The sequence below is a fragment of the Dreissena polymorpha genome, chromosome 12 (assembly GCF_020536995.1).
Source record: "Dreissena polymorpha isolate Duluth1 chromosome 12, UMN_Dpol_1.0, whole genome shotgun sequence".
Taxonomy (NCBI): Eukaryota; Metazoa; Mollusca; class Bivalvia; order Myida; family Dreissenidae; genus Dreissena; species Dreissena polymorpha.
In genome coordinates this window covers 66,403,377-66,418,661 of record NC_068366.1, presented here as the reverse complement: position 1 = coordinate 66,418,661, position 15,285 = coordinate 66,403,377, and the positions used below count along the sequence as shown (strand labels likewise).

At 35.8% G+C, this 15,285-nt stretch overlaps 1 protein-coding gene across 2 annotated transcripts in view; it reads left to right on the top strand.

Annotated features, from left to right (window-relative positions):
* Nucleotides 1–15,285, top strand: part of LOC127852234 (uncharacterized) — a 60,341-nt gene that overhangs the window by 36,740 nt on the left and 8,316 nt on the right. The window lies entirely within an intron of this gene.

Genomic DNA, 15,285 nt, shown 5'->3' with positions numbered 1-15,285 from the left:
ACTTTTGAAAAGCAAGAAAAATAATAATAAATATATCGAGAAAGACCTTGCCGACATACTATTGTAAATCGACAAGTGCTCCAAAATAAATTGTGTAACCCTAGTACAGAAGTGTATAATATTGTGCGAAAAAAAAATAAAGTTTAAATAAAAATGGCTTCCTTGTTTTTCATTTTCTTCTTCAAATTTATTTGATTTCAATGCTCTGTATGTACCTGAAAAAGATAGAAAATATTAATGTTAACTTAATAACGTTTGTCCATCTATATTCAGATCGTAAATATAACACAATTATTAACATAGTTACAGTTAAAACAACGGGGAACAGAATAATGCGAGTTACCGTAACTCGGTAACTGACAGGGAAAAAATGTCTTGGCATGTCTGTAGTTGTGCATAACGCGCATCAAGTTTTTTAAATTAAATTTGGGGGTAAAAATGTGCGCCTTATACACAACGTTTTACGGTACAACATAATAAGTTAATAACAAATGCCAAACATATTAATTCATGCCCTTGACAAACCAAACATGAAATAGTTTAATTTTAATCAAATTGAAAATAATCAAATCAGACTATTTGGTATCGAAATCGAATCGAATTGAATGATGGATGAATCATTACAGCTCTAACAGTAATGCGTGTTGGTTCACTAAGACATTCACTAATTAAATTTAAGGAATACAAATACTTTATCTGGACCTCTGATGGAGCTAAATGTTCACTTGGTTTCTATTTCACAAATGACAAAAATCTTGATATGGCAAAAAAACATTCAATAAAATAAAGAAACCCTTAACTGCATTATGTCTTTTATATAATGTGAAATTACTGCAAAGATAACTGGCTTGAGCATTCATTTTAAATGTTATAGGTAAACCACTCGCCAAAACAGATATTAATATTAATAGCAATATAACTATAATAAACACAGCATTATAAGAAAACAATACAAAGTAAACATAAAAACAAACCTGTTCAGTAGTTCAGAGCATTTAAAAAAGTTCCATAAATTAACTGACTAAATCGCTCTTTTCAGCCTTTTTTACACACTGAATGTTCACTTCCACATTTTACTTAATTATTTCAGAATGTTCATCAGAGTATGATTAATTCATTATAGAATTATTAAAACTTCAAATTTAAAAAGTCCAATTATTGCTTTGAAACTGCATTTCAAATTTTCAAGCCAGTAACAGGTCTTGCAAACACCCCGCTCTTATTTTCAAAATTCTGACACACACTGAACCAGAGTCTGTCCTATCAGGCTGTAGCATCATATTACCCATACATTTTTTGTTTACAAGTGGGGGAATACAAAGATACAGCCACCAAATTGACATCTTAAAACAAAACACTACTGATAAAGAGGGATAAATTTACTGCATTTCACAACAATTTTCAACTTACATACAGCCCTTAAACAAATTTACTCTTAAGACCACCGGAGGGGACTTATGGTTTGCGCTTTGTGTGTCTGTCTGTCTGTATGTCACACTTTTCTGGATCCTGCAATAACTTTACAAGTTCTTAATATTTTTTCATGAAACTTGCAACATGGATAGATGGCAATATGGACATTATGCACGTCATTTCATTTGTTCCTACATCAAAAATTGTGGTCGCTATGGCAACAAAAAAAATTATTCTGAAAATGGTGGAATTTCTGACAATGGTGGAGCCGGTAGGGGACCATATTGCTTGACAATAGCCTTGTTCAAAAATATTTTAATTACATAGTAGATTTACATGTACTTTAAATGTTGTAAGGTAAATTATCACAACAAAGTGATTATGCCCCCCTTCGAAGAAGAGGGGGTATATTGCTTTGCTCATGTCGGTCGGTCTGTCCGTCCGTCCACCAGGTGGTTGTCATACGATAACTCAAGAACGCTTGGGCCTAGGATCATGAAACTTCATAGGTACATTGATCATGACTCGCAGATGACCCCTATTGATTTTGAGGTCACTAGGTCAAAGGTCAAGGTCACGGTGACTCGAAATAGTAAAATGGTTTTTGAATGATAACTCAAGAATGCATACGGGGCCAACAGGGCACACTCTGAACAATATTACTGAAGCAACTGGTCTGTAATCCTAAATCTATAATTATCAGTCCTATAACAACATCATCCTTTTAGTAAAATACAGTGGATCAGTAAAAATATTATCAGAATATGAGATTTTTTGTATATTTTGTATATTAAATATTGTGTTAATGTTTAATTTTGTTGATTAATATAAATATAAGCAGGACAGGGGAGGTAATACACTATTATATCTTTGTTATATACAGGGGAAACAAATGCAATAAGTTTAAATTTATTGTTACTGCATTTGCCTCCCTTGTAATATATTTAAATTTTACCAAATGTAAGGCTAACTGCATTTTTGTAATGCATACTACTACTACTACTACTACTACTACTGCTGCTGCTGCTACTACTGCAGCTGCTGCTGCTGCTACTACTACTACTACTACTTCTACTACTACTACTACTACTACTTCTACTACTACTACTACTACTACTACTACAACTACTACTACTACTACTACTATTACTACTACTACTACTATTACAACTACTACTACTACTACTACTACTACTACTACCACCACCACTACCACTACTACATCTACCACCACCACCACCACCACCACCACCACCAAGATATATATAAATTTTACCCAGAACAGTATTTATCTAAGTTAATTATTTTCCTCCAAATTTTGAGGAGTGAAAACTTGCTGCTGAATTTGTGGATTAGTCCTATTTTTTTCAGAGTCATTCCAGTCTTAAATTTGTGTCATTTCAAGCTCAGTTCAATCTTTTTTGCCTGGTTTAACTATTGTATGAATTGATCGAATAGTAATGTTGTTTTTCTTGTGTATAGCAAATGTTTCCTACAATAACCATTTAGAAACTAAAATCAGAACTCTGTTTATTAATTATCTTAAAGTCCCATTTTGAAATTCTTTATCAATAGTTTTCAAAGTCCAACATTCTGCCTCAGAGAAATGACTAAGTATGAAATTCCGCCCCAGTTAATTTCCTAAGTCAGAAAATCGCCCGAGAGAAATGTACAAGTATGAAATTCTTCATATGAGTCTTATTTCTGCCCGGAATGGCCTGGAAAAAAATCAAGAGACATGGTATTTTTGGGGCGGAAATCAATTATAGTTTCCGTCCCAATTCCGTCTCATTCCCTTCCCATTTCTGCCCCAAATTTGTGTACGGGTAGACTTAGCTTCACTATTTTCATGAGAGTGATAAATGATTTGGTCTGCCCACATGCACATAATCAATTACACATTTCCAAACATTATTTAACTACCGGTAAATCTCTATAATTTAAGTAACATCGGCCTTGACAGACTTCAACAAAATCTATAGACAATAACAATACACAACAAAAATTATAATTATGTTTATCTACAACAAACCTTAAATTTTTATGCAAAAAATGTTTTTACAAGCTTAAACAAATATTACAAATATGTGGCTTACTAAATATCGTTTGTAGCCAGTTCTTGTCCTCTATTTGTTGTCACATATTTTGCACTCATATAATTATTATTGTCGACAACTATTGCAACTGAACATTCTAAATGTAAACAGCTATCTACGGGTTGCTCGGTGGCTTTTTCATCTTCATGATTGTTGCAGTGCACTTTAAACAATAAATTATCCACTCCAGACTCAACATTGTATCTGTCTTCATTACTAGGGGGAACAGTTAGAGATAATCAAAGTACTGACAGTACTGGTGTGACGATGCTTTTGAGATGATGGATATAAAAGCATCAAGTTAAGTTTATCTACATCACCACAATCACCACAATTGTGTATGTTGGTACGAAAAAAAAATTTGGTACAAAAATATTGCGAAAAAAATTTGGGTATGAAAACAAATTTGGGTACGAAAAAATATTTGGGAACAAAAAAGTTGGGACCAAAATTTTTTTGGGTACGAACAAAAAATTGGGGATGAAAAAAAATTGGGTACGAACAAAATAATGGGTACGAAAAGAAATTGGGTACGAAAAATTTAAGGTACGGAAAAAAATTGGGGGAAATGGAAAGTAGTACCTGTGGGGAACTTGACCCACACTCGCACATTTTCGGCCCTTTCCGTCAAACATCAGATAAGTTCCTCGAAGGCAATAGTATGAATACACATTTCGGAAGCGGTAATGCGGTCCTACCTACGCGCATCAAAATGTAAGCGAAATATGTACACAAGTCTGTCAGGAATGATTGAATTAACGAAGAAAATCGTGTATTGATGTAAGTTTTTTGAAGAAAATATATTAAACAAGAGCTGTGTTTGTGAAACACAATGCCCCCTGCTGCGCAGCTTTGAACCCATATATTTTACCTAGGACTTTGAAGGATGACCTTGACCTTTCACCACTAAAAATGTGCAGCTCCATGACATACACATGCATGCCGAATATGGAGTTGCTATCTTCAATATTGCAAAATTTGACCTTTGACCTTGAAGGATGACCTTGACCTTTCACCGAGCAATATGTGCAGCTCTATGAGATACGCATGCACGCCAATATTGAAAAAGTTATGGCCAATGTTAAAGTTTTTGGACAGACAGACGCTTTATATTTGACATTTGATCTTGAAGGATGACCTTCACCTTCACCTTTCACAACTGAAAATGTGCAGCTCCATGAAATGCACATGTATGCCAAATATCAAATTGCTATGTTCAATATTAAAAAAGTTATGGCCATTAAAGTTTTCGGACGGACGGACAGACTGACACACTGACTGACTGACAGTTCAACTGATATAGGCCACCCTACCGGGAGCATAAAAAGCAATGGCGATATTTTTCGCAGCCACATAATTGTTAATAGTTTGATATCACAAAATGAAAGTGAAAGTAGAACTGTCAAAAATGACAACCTGTCAACGTGTTGTGTTTGCTGGCACGAGAGGGCGATTACACTCAATGTGTTCACATTTTGACCATAGGCTTTGTCAATGACCTTTATAGTATGGGTAGCTTTGATATTATTTATTGCTATCATGAAACTGCATGATTGTGTATATGTTTACAATACACAAAGCATAAATAATACTATAAATATACTGATGGAGCTTATACTAATCTGAGAACTATAGCCAGGTCAATTAAGGACTTTAAATACAATTTTGTGTCCTGATTTCATGAAGAAATGACCATGCATGTCCTAGATTTCAAATTCAAGGCCCTGGTGTGACACATTGGTAGCATTACCGTTAAACTGTTACCAGGCTTATGAAATTAGTTTTTATTGAACTATCTAAGGAAGTCTAAATCAGGCACTGATTTTTCTTGTTTTAATACAGTCATTGATCAGTTGTGGCCTATGGGTAATGATCAATTTTTGCTTACTTGTCACACCCTTAAAACTTTCCACACGTCTATAATAGCATATCTGGATTTAGGCGATCTTCAATGGTACCGGTACATTTAAACTTTAGCTCTGTTACAAGAGTGCTGGTAAAGTCCAGTCACATATTTAAATCTAGGCCATGTCAAAATCAAAGTGTCAAAGACAAATGAAAGATGCGTTCTTTAATTATTGTCCAGTTGTTTACTACTGCTGTAAGTTTTTATATAATATGACTGATGAACATCATGTGAGAGGAAATTCACATTATCATTGTATATCAGGTTTAGCAACCTTTTAGATAACAAAGTATGCTAGTTTTCAATGTCGCTTCTGGGGATCAAACCCGTATGGCTTTTAGTAAGATTCTGAAATTTTCGATCCCTCGAGAGCAACCAAACCAAAAATTAAGTCAAATATTGCCGACTCGGTTTTTTGAGTCGGTTCATGAGGGATAATGGAGCTTGATTGGTCATTGTCGGCTCTGGTACTACTTACATGTACACGGGTACTCTTAAGTATACTTACATGTACCCTGGGTACTCTAAGTATACTTACATGTACCCCAGGTACGGTAAATAAACGTAATTGTACACAGTCCATATTAGACTGTACACGAGTTGTATTCGCGCCCAAAATCCGATGTCGTAAAACGCGCAATCGATTATCTTAAACACACTTCTCTTCAAAAAACACTGCATCAACATGCTTTTTGAGTATGTGTTCCGATAATATAGAGGCCATTCTACAGAAAATTGACATACATGTGTATATATAATTATTACAAAAAAATAGTCGACAACGACTGATTTAGGGTTAAATTTCCCGGGTACATTTTAGTATATTTACCGTACCCGGGATACATGTAAGTATACTTAAGAGTACCCGGGGTACATGTACGTAATACCCAAGCCAACAATGAACAATCGAGCGATACTGGGAGGTGCAACATCTCTCACGCCCCCTAGCATCGCCTTTGGCAGTATTCAATTCTCAACAGGAAAGTGCTGGAGTCATTGATCCCGAGAGACAAGAAAAACAATTGATTAATGTTCGAAATAAATAATTTGATTAATGACAATTCTGTTATTTGAGCCAGGTCACAGGAAAAGCGCAGTCAAATCAGTAACCAATAAAATTATTTGTTATTGTCAGAAAAACGCTTTTAAGCAAACAGCTTTCAAGCGACTGCTGGCTGATCTAGATCCAAACTGGCCACAATCGCCTTAATGTCTCTTTAACTGTGACACAGTTCATTTAACTTTAAAATGATAAAAAGTACTAACACTAAGAAAGAGTACTATGCAGTGAAGAGTTTGAAATAAATGTTGAATCTCAGGGCAGCTTGGTGATCTGCAAATCCCCAATGAAATGTTGATATCGGGTATCATAGTCATTCAATAAGTCGCAAAATGCTCGAATACAATTTATAAAGCACAATGTGACTTATATTGATAACTAAAAATACCAGTAATCAGTATGCCAGTTTTGCCGTGTCAAGCTGTTACGATCCAGAAAGTCCTTCATTCACATCGAGCATATATCCTTCGAATTCCAACTATTGTTGTCATAAGCTGAGATTTAGTGAATAAATAATTCACATATCCTAAATGACAGCTTCTAAATAGCGAAACAAGCCAATGTATGCAGTAAGAAAGTTTTGAATCAAGACTCTCATTAAGGCGGCCGTTGTTGAATGTTGAAACACGAACAACAACTCTGCTAGGAGAATGTTATCAACGCTCCTACGCAGTGGCGTATGCAAAAGGGAAGTAACTGAAAAATTGAGTTATCTCAATCGGACTGGCTCGGTCTTTTACATAGGCCGCCATTGTGAAATGTTTTAGGATGGTTATCAAACCTTGGACAATGCTGTTCGCATCGTCAAAAACACACAACTCTCCTGCTTCTCTTCAGTCTCTGCAGTTTCAAACCCCAAAAAAACAACATTGGTTGGTTGTGACTGTTATGTTATGTTGTTTTAACTATAACTAATTATAGTTTGTATGTTTGTTCGTACAAATGTACTTAGTCTTAGTAGTATCACAAATGTGATAAGGCAATAAAAGACAATCAAGTCAAGAACACAAGCGTGCTGTTTCTAAGACATTTATTTTACAACTGGCAGATAAGATGTGGCTATTGCCGGGTAGCAGTCAGTGGGCATGCGCATAGAGATAAACATTAAACATGCAGACACTTGTTCGACATATATTACATCCTCCTCTCTTTAAAGAAGAAAATTTATACATAGCATAATTAAATTCAATACTATTTCAAATATGTATTTCAACAGCATGATTCGTTCGTTAACTTGATATATTTAAATTCAATGAGTAATCGTATATGTAATACTGATTTTGGTTTTGAATATGATAGTAGTCATGCACCTTTATATTAAGCTGTATCTGTAAGCTACACACTATATTTATGTACAGTTATTTACATATCCATTGATCACCACTGTACAGTTTGTATGGCTTCATAAGATCTTTCACCGTGAACCTTAATGACTATAGCTGGTAACCATATTTTGCCATGCTGCATTTGAACATATTCAGATTCATTGACTCCAAGTTTTGGCAGTGTTTTTGTTGACCTATCAAAATAATGCTTTTGTTTTTCTTTCTCTCTCTGTTTTAAAAGATTGAATATGTTTTGTGTTAACTGTTTGGGGACGCAGATGTTTTTGGGTAACCGGTATTACAGATTTAGTGCGTCTGCCCATTAGCAGTTGTGCAGGGGTGTAGCCAGACTTAATTGGTGTGTTTCTGTATTGAAGAATGCACAAATAAGGATCATGTCTGCTTTCGTTGGCTTTTTGCAGCAAACGTTTTGCTGTTTTCACGGCATTTTCTGCTAGGCCATGTGACTGTGGATGTAGTGGACTCGAAAATACTTGCGTAAAATTCCACTCATTTGCAAAGTTTTTCATTGCATCTGATGTGTATTGACCTGCATTGTCGGACATAAGTCTGTCTGGTATACCATGTCTAGCAAAGTGACATTTGTGTTTGCGTACGACTGTACTTTTCATGTCAGGTAGATAGTCAATTTCGGAAAAATTGCTGTATGCGAAGACAGTAATCAGGTAGTCTTTGTTGTCAAGCGTGAATATGTCATTAGAGACATATTGCCATGGTCGCTGTGGTACCTTTAATATGTGAGATCAGTGGTTCTTTTTTATTTGACTGGCTGTATTTCTGACAAATACTACAATTTTGCACATAGTCTGTTAATTGTTTTGCCATGCCGGGCCAAAACAATGCTCCTTTTGCCCTGAGTATTGTTTTCTCGATACCCATGTGGCTATTGTGAATTGATTGCATCATTTCCTGTCTGACCGTTCCTGGTATAACTATTGTTTGACCTCTTAAAATCAAGTCATCAGCACAGGAAGCTCATCTCTGTGGTTCCAGAATTCAAGAATTGACCTATTACTCTGTGACCTTGTTTCTGGCCATCCGTCCAAGATTATAAGTGGCTTTTAGCGTTTGCTTCTAAGAGTCATTCTTTGTTGCTTCGCGTAGAAGTTGAATTCGTCGGTCAGTAACATTAATTGATTGCATAACAGTGTGTACGTGCAAATCAAGGCCTTCTAATTCAAATGAATCTGTGACTGGTTGTCTGGAAAGTAGATCACTTATAGGAACTTCTTTCCCGCTAACATGTTGCACGTCAAGGTCGTATTTCTGCAATTGTAACTTCATTCTTTGCAGATGGGGTGGAGCAACAGAAAGTGACTTTCATGATTGCTGATAATGGCTTGTGATCTGAGTGTACTGTCACACGTCTACCGTAAATATATTGATGGAAGCGTTTGCAACCAAACAATATAGCCACCATCTCACGCTCTATGTTTGCGTAACCAGATTCAGTCTGTGTCAATGTTTTTGATGCATAGGCTATTGGGCGGCCATCTTGAAATATGGCTGCGCCAACACCGTGCTTTGAGGCATCACATTCAAGTGTAACTGGTTTCTTAGGGTCAAAGAATGCTAAGACAGGACTCTATGTTATAACGTGCTTCATTTTGTTGAATGCGTTCGTCTGTGCGTGATCCCAGATGAATTCAACGTCTTTCTTAAGTAACGATCTCATGGGACTAGTAACATCAGCTAGGTTTGGTGCAAATTTGTGCAGGTAGTTGACCATGCCAAGTAGGGTTTCCAATTCCGTCCTGTTCTGTGGAATACCTAGCTTTGTGATCGCTTCGATTTTTGAAGGATCGGGTTTCAGTCCATTTGAGCTGATTACATGACCAAAGAATGTGACTTCTTGAATTGCGATTTTGCATTTGTCCGGGTTAAACCGTACTCCATTTGCTCTTGCTCGCTCGAGACAACGTAGCAAATTTGTGTCATGTTCCTGTCTTGTCTTTCCTGTGACCAACAGATTGTTGACAAGCGCTGTCATGCCAGTCAGTTCATTAAAAACTTCGTCCATTTTATTTTGGAACAGGTCCGATGACGCAGAAATTCCAAAAGGAAGTCTTAACCATCTGTAACGACCAAAAACGGTGCTAAATGTCGTCAACAATGAAGATTCTTCGTCTAACTGGATACTCCAGTATGCATGCGTAATGTCTAGTGTACTAAAGTACTTAGCATCAGTAAGTTTTGACGTCACGTCTTCTAGTGTTGGCATTGGGTAGTGTGGTCGTCGTATGCAGTCATTTAATGCTTTTGAGTCTATGCAAATTCTCAAATCGCCTGTTTAGGGCTTCTCTACCACTACAATCGAGTTAACCCAGTCAGTAGGTTCGGTGACCTTAGCAATTATGCCATCACGCTCTAAGCGTTGGAGCTCATTATGTAACTTATCCTTAAGTGTTTCCGGTACTCGTCTAGGGGGATTAATTACAGGTATGGCATCAGGCTTGATGTGTATATATAATTTGCAAACATCTGGAATGGTTCCTACGCCTTGAAAAACATTACTCTACCCTTTCAGTTCCTTGTCTAAAGGGGCATGTCTGAGATAATTATCCACTGCGAAAGTCAGTGTGATTAGACCTAGGTCAACAGAAGCTTGTAGGCTCAGTAGAGGGGAAGCATTACCGTCCACAATGTAGCACATTTGTTCGGTAATCTTATCTTTGTATCTCAATGTCAGTTTGACCATCCCTTTCTCTGGGAGAGTGTTTCTAGAATATGAGGTTAATCGGCTATCTGGGGCTTCCAAAGGAGTATTGAGATTTAACGTGCAAAAATTTGTAAGCAGTAAAACTACGACTGCACTACCTGTGTCTATTTTAAATTGAATCAGGACACGGGAGGGGCCGACATTTAATTGAACAAATGCACGATCAGGATGGGAAGAAAGCTTGCTTAGCATATCAATATTGCAATCAATATTGTTACATGCACTGTCTGTTTCTTAACATAAGTTGTTTGTTTCTGCACTCAGTTCATGCACAAATTTCGACCGGCACACTTTTGCGAAATGATTGTTTTTGCCACAAAAGTCACACGATTGTTTGAAATGTTCCAGCGCCTTCACCCTTGCAGTGTTTGGTCCTGAACGCCTATCTGGCTGTAGCTGTTGCCGCTGCGGTTACACTGCACTTCCTGCTCCCCTTGTATGGATACGATGAACGTCCTGTTCTGTCATGGTCAGAAGCTGCTTCTGCGAGTACTCGAAAGACTGTGCAATCTGAATTGCTTTGTCGAGAGTTTGTTCTGCCCCGATGTTTATGAGCTTTTCACAAATCTTCAATGAATTCGTGCCAAACACAATGCGGTCGCAAATCATGTCGTCCATGTTGCGAAAGTTGCAGTCTCTTGCTTTCAACCGTAGTCGAGTGACGAATGCTGCCCTGTATTTCATTGTAGAATTTGTATCTCGCAAATATGGGATTTAGCTTTGGCTTGAAATCTGGTGTAATACGTGTCCAGTTTCTTTGAATCTTCTTCAGATATGCCATTCCACATGGAGTAAATATCCCTCCCTTTCTTGCCTGTCCATAGTAATAGGTAGGACACTTTTTCCTCCTCGCGTTTGGCTTTCAAAGGTCCGGAGAACATAAATTCCACGTGTCGTTTGAATTTATTCCATTGCTCTGGAAGATTTTAATCAGTCCAGTTCAAACACAGAGGTGTTATTCCAGTTAATTCCATTTTCTAGATAGTTTTACACAAAGTATAATTCAAAGTTATTAATGTTTTACTCTGACACCATGTTATGTTATGTTGTTTTAACTATATCTAATTATAGTTTGTATGTTTGTTCGTACAAATGTACTTAGTCTTAGTAGTATCACCAATGTGATAAGGCAATTAAAGACAATCAAGTCAAGAACACAAGCGTGCTGTTTCTAAAACATTTATTTTACAACTGGCAGATAACATGTGGCTAGTGCCAGGTAGCGGTCAGTGGGCATGCTCATAGAGATAAACATTAAATTTGCAGACACGTGATCGACATATATAACAGTGACATACTGAAATAAATTATCATAATTATAGCAATTGACATGTTCCGACGTCATGGGTTTGAGCCTTCCGTCGTGATTACTGTACACGTACACATGCCATGGGCATAGCAGTCGATCAAAGCAGGATAAATTGTTCCAATAAAGTTTAAAGTTAATGATACTAAGAAATTTTACAATTACTCAGTCCACTGCTATATGCTATCCAAGAAATATCGAACAGTAGCCCTAAGTCCATTGAATTAACTTATCAACTGAGACAATACTTACCATATTATATCTCGAACTTCAAAGTCAGATGTTAGGGCACTGAAATCTGAAACAAAAATAATACAGTAATGAGTGAATTATGAAATTAAAACTTGTGTATGTTAAACATACTTTGTGTGCAAATAAAAGAGATACTAGCTCTAAATGTTGATAATGAATTAATCCAAAAACAACAAATACCTTACAATGTGTGCCTTTAAAGAGCGCAATTGTAAACATGGAAAGTATCACGATTGGGGAAGTATCTCTAAATCTAAACCATAGTTAACACACAACTTTTTTCTCCTTATATTAAATATAATAATCAATTATAATTATAATCACACAAAAGTAAACAAAAATGGTTAAAAAAAAGACTAATAATACGACAATAATCATATTTTACAATTAACACTGCTGAACAGGTCTTAAAACTTTCTTTTTCAAATTGTTATCAAATCGTGTATATAAATTTTATATTAAAACAATCAACGGGTTCTTATATCTTATAAATATTTTTTTCTGAATCGGTCGTTCAACAATAGCACGTGTTCTACATCAGATTTTTTAAGAACCAATACCATGTGTAACCTGAAATGCCTAGTTTTAATAACCTTTTTCAGCATAGGGTCAAGACATTTTTCATGCGTTAAGACAGTGGTCAGGGCTTAGGGACAAGATGTAATTAACAGACCCATTTCATTTAACAATATAAAATCAAGAAATTCTTTAAATGATGACCATATCAGCAGAAACCATACATGTACTTAAATTCATTAGTCTCTGCTATTATCCGGTGCCTACTTCATGCATTATCCGATGCCAGCAATTGACATATAAAATACTTGTTTTCCTACAAACTAAAACATCACTCAAAATGGCAATGATTTCTCAAACATTATGCTGCCTTTTTCGTCAGGAAACAAGCTCAGAGGTTTGAAATTCATTGTTTATACAGACCAATATCTGCATTTTACTTTCGTTTCCACAGTTTTTGTGCATAAACTGTTGGGCAATGTAGGTTCCCACTGCAAATTGACGTTTTTGTTACTGAGCACGAGTATACAATTTACTGAATGAATGTCTTAGTTGTTCCATGGAATATTGGTTTGGTGAATAATGTAAACTTTAAAAAGAGAATATTGAAAATAAAAGAACACACCTCAAAACAGTCAATATTTACTGATATGATCCGGTGCCGTTTCAGGTATTAGCTGGAAACGCACAAATGTTTCCAGTATTATCCGTATTGGTTAGGCACCGTGTCCATACCAAATATTAAGTTGCTATCTTCAATATTGCAAAAGTTATGACCAATGTTAAAGTTTTCGGACGGACACACAGACTGACAGACAGTTCAACTGCTACCAGGGGCATAAAAAAGGTGGTTTTTTTAATTGGGGGGGGGGGGGGATCTGGGGTGGGGGCTGGGGGATTGTTTGGGTGAAGTCCATTGTGGTATGTCAGGTAAGCGTTGTTTTGTCAAAGTATGAATCAAATCTGATCCTAAATAAAGAAGTTAAGGCAATTTAAACAAAATTTATTTATTTGACCCAGAGATTCAAGGTCATTCAAAGATCAAGGTCAAATTCAACTTGCCAGGTACAGTACCCTCATTATAGTAAGAAAGTAATTGAAGTTTGAAAGCAATAGCCTTGATACTTTAGAAGTTAAGTGCATCTAAACACAAAATTTAACAAAATATTCAAAGTTACTTATTCAAAAAAGGGCCATAATTCTGTCAAAATGCCAACCAGAGTTATGCAACTTGTCCTGTACTGTCCCTTTATGATAGTTAGTGAGTGTTCCAAGTCTGAAAGCAATAGCTTTGATACTTTAGGAGTAAAATGGGCCAAAACACAAAACTTAACCAAATTTTCAATTTTCTAAGTATAAAAGTGGCCATTATAAATTCTGTCAAAATGCCAGTCAGAGTTACATAACTTTGCCTGCACAGTCCCAGTATGATAGTTAATAAGTGTTGCATGTATGAAAGCACTAGAAATAAAGTGGACCTAAACACAAAACTAAATTAACCAAATTTTCAATTTTCAAAGCATAAAAAAGGGCATAACTCTAAAAATAATGCTGACAGAGTTATGCAGCTTGACATACACGATTGTCTTATTGCCATAAAGAATTATTCCAAGATTGAGTTAATTATCTTTGAAAGTGTTAAAGTTATTTGACTTTATAAAAAAAACTTTCAACAAAGGTGACGCCGACGCGGGGGAGAGTACCGTATATTCGCGGCCATAAGTCTACCTCGGCCATAAGTCGAGGGGTATAATGTGGCTAGAAAAACTTGGTTTTCTGCCTTGACTCTGCCATAAGTCGGGGGTAAATTTCCTCAATATCTCAGACATGTTTTAGTGACGTTTTAGTCATGGTTCTGAGGGCTTTTGCACTGGCAGTTGACATTTTTTGGGATATTAATAATAAGAATATATTTAAAACGAAACATTCAACGTTTCAATTATTTATTATCACGAAAAATATATTTTATTGTTCAAAATCATAATAACATTTCATTGATTATTTCGAACTTAATATATATTTCACAAATCAAAATTAGTTTCCCATTTAACGTAATAACTTTCAGCGTTTATATTATGAGCAGATATTTTTGTATTCAAATGTTAGTGCTATTGATGTGAAAATTCGTTAAAATCTTGAACGCAGAAATTCATTATATGGTCAAAATAATTGTAACTTGCTCTCAAAAACGCTTTCGCCATTATGTATGAAACACGTGAATTTACCAACACTCGCATCGCTCGCTATTCGACTGTTATATACATATTCGTAAATCACGAGATACCCGAGGAATATTTTCTGCATTCTGGAAAAACGTCTTATCTAATAATACTAAGCAGCTAATTGAAAGTAATTGTGTATTTAATATGTCCAATTACACTTTTAAATAATCCAGGGTGAGTGCGTAATATTATTATAATCAAACAATGAATGAAATCTTCACTCAGATAAGATCTATTTATTTACGAAAACGATTATGCATAAATTGTGGTACAGTTGTGAATAAATCAACGAAACCACACCTTCATCCAATCAAAAAATATACCATGTGGAGTTGAACAATAGCGATTGGTTAAAGGCGTATCCAACGATAGAGTAATTATTTTTGATTGGTCCGAAGTAGTTTGTAGCAGAACCGTTTTGCATATCATTAACGGATAACTATTTTTAG